This window comes from Aristolochia californica, unplaced genomic scaffold (assembly GCF_029961685.1).
Source record: "Aristolochia californica isolate CCGP_79_NKW_82.1479 unplaced genomic scaffold, dmAriCali1.0.hap1 SCAF_17, whole genome shotgun sequence".
Lineage (NCBI taxonomy): Eukaryota > Viridiplantae > Streptophyta > Magnoliopsida > Piperales > Aristolochiaceae > Aristolochia > Aristolochia californica.
In genome coordinates, this window is record NW_027181848.1 from 127501 (window position 1) to 130000 (window position 2500).

The following is a 2500-nucleotide window of genomic DNA, read 5'->3' on the forward strand; positions in this document are numbered from 1 at the left end:
CTAACTTTTGCCGGCACACAAAAACACGAACCCGAAAAAGGCAAAAAAGGGACATACGCACTGGCGACACGCCCGTTTCGCCTGCCACCCGTGCACACTCGCCTGGGCAGCTGGTCACATGCGTCGCTCACAGGCATTTTGCAGGCCAGCACCGGCGGATGCACGGGTCAAGCGGGACGGGACGAGCGCAAGGCTTGCTTTTGGTGGCACACGAAAACACGAACCCGAAAAAGGGACATACGCACTGGCGACACGCGCGCCCGTTTCGCCTGCCACCCATGCACACTCGCCTGGGCTGCTGGTCACATGCGTCGCTCATAGGCATTTTGCAGGCCAGCACCGGCGGATGCACGGGTCAAGCGGGACGGGACGAGCGCAGGGCTTGCTTTTGGCGGCACACGAAAACACGAACCCGAAAAAGGCGAAAAAGGGACATACACACTGGCGACACGCACGCCCGTTTCGCCTGCCACCCGTGCACACTCGCCTGGGCTGCTGGTCACGTGCGTCGCTCACAGGCATTTTGCAGGCCAGCACCGGCGGATGCACGGGTCAAGCGGGACGGGACGAGCGCAGGGCTTGCTTTTGGCGGCACACGAAAACACGAACCCGAAAAAGGCGAAAAAGGGACACACGGACAGGCGACACGAAAAAAAAGGGGTCGCCCTACCTAGGTGGGCGCAAAAACCCCGTCGGCCAGGAGGTTTCGCCAAAGTGTCTGTACTGTCACACAGGGTCAATAGCACGGGCATGGCCGGCCGCCGCACGTGCAGCGGCTTACGGACGCACGGTTCGGCGGCACGGGTGCCTGGCGGCTTTAGCACCTTGGGGTGGACAGGCCTGGCGGCAAGGGGGGCTAGGCACCTTGCTGCCAGCCGGCAATGGTGCACGGGGCGGGGCGCCACACAAACACGAAAGAGGGACAAGAGCGGGGCGATGGTCCACAGAGACGAGCCATGCACGGGGCCCGTGATCGCCGACACGCGCGAACGCGGACGCGGACAAGGACAAGGACGCGACGCGCGGCGCGCGTGCGAGGTCAAGAGGGGCGCGCGCACGAAAACGCGAAAAAAGGGGCTAGCGGCCGAGAAACGCGAAAAAAACCGGGTCACCTACCTAGCCGAACGCCTAAAATCGCTTCGGGCAGGAGGTTTCGCCAAAGTGTCTGTACTGTCACACGGTCCGTACGGGCGCAACCCCATCGCGCGCCAGCACCCCTTCCTGGGGGCGCCCGCCCGCCAGGCGCCTGGCGCCCCACGCGCGCGCGCCCGGCGCCTGGCGCCTTGCCCCCCACGCGCGCCCGGCGCCTGGCGCCTGGCGCCTCGCCCCCCACGCGCGCGCCCGGCGCCTGGCGCCTTGCCCCCCACGCGCGCCCGGCGCCTGGCGCCTGGCGCCTCGCCCCCCACGCGCGCGCGCGCGTGGCGCCTTGCGCCTGGCGCCTTGCCTCCGCGCGTGCCTGGCGCCTGGCGCCTTGCCCCCCACGCGCCTGGGCGCCTCTTTTCCGCCTGGGCGCCCTGGCACCTTTCCGCCTGGGCGCCTGTTTTCCGCCTTGGCGCCCTGGCGCCTTTTCGCGTGGGCGCCTCTTTTCCGCCTGGGCGCCATGGCGCCTTTCGGCCTGGGCGACTCTTTTTCGCCTGGGCACCTCTTTTCCGCCTGGCCAGGGCGCCTCTTTTCCGCCTGGGCGCCATGGCGCCTTTCTGCCTGGGCGCCTCTTTTTCGCCTGGGCGCCTCTTTTCTGCCTGGGCGCCCTGGCGCCTTTTCGCCTGGGCGCCTCTTTCCCACCTGGGCGCCCTGGCGCCTCTTCGCCTGGGCGCCCTGGCGCCTTTTCGCCTGGGCGCCTCTTTTGGCGCCTGGGCGCCTACGCCAGGGCGCCTCTTTTCCGCCTGGGCGCCTCTTTTTCGCCTGGGCGCCTCTTTTCCGCCTGGGTGCCCTGGCGCCATTCCGCCTGGGCGCCTCTTTTCCGCCTGGGCGCCCTGGCGCCTTTTCGCCTGGGTGCCTCTTTTGGCGCCTGGGCGCCTACGCCAGGGCGCCTCTTTTCCGCCAGGGCGCCTCTTTTTCGCCTGGGCGCCTCTTTTCCGCCTGGGCGCCCTGGCGCCTTTTCGCCTGGCGCCTCTTTTGGCGCCTGGGCGCCTACGCCAGGGCGCCTCTTTTCCGCCTGGGCGCCTCTTTTCCGCCTGGGTGCCCTGGCGCCATTCCGCCTGGGCGCCTCTTTTCCGCCTGGGCGCCCTGGCGCCTTTTCGCCTGGGTGCCTCTTTTGGCGCATGGGCGCCTACGCCAGGGCGCCTCTTTTCCGCCTGGGCGCCCTGGCGCCTTTCCGCCTGGGCGCCTCTTTTTCGCCTGGGCGCCTCTTTTCCGCCTGGGCGCCCTGGCGCCATTCCGCCTGGGCGCCTCTTTTCCGCCTGGGCGCCCTGGCGCCTTTTCGCCTGGCGCCTCTTTTGGCGCCTGGGCGCCTACGCCAGGGCGCCTCTTTTCCGCCTGGGCGCCTCTTTTTCGCCTGGGC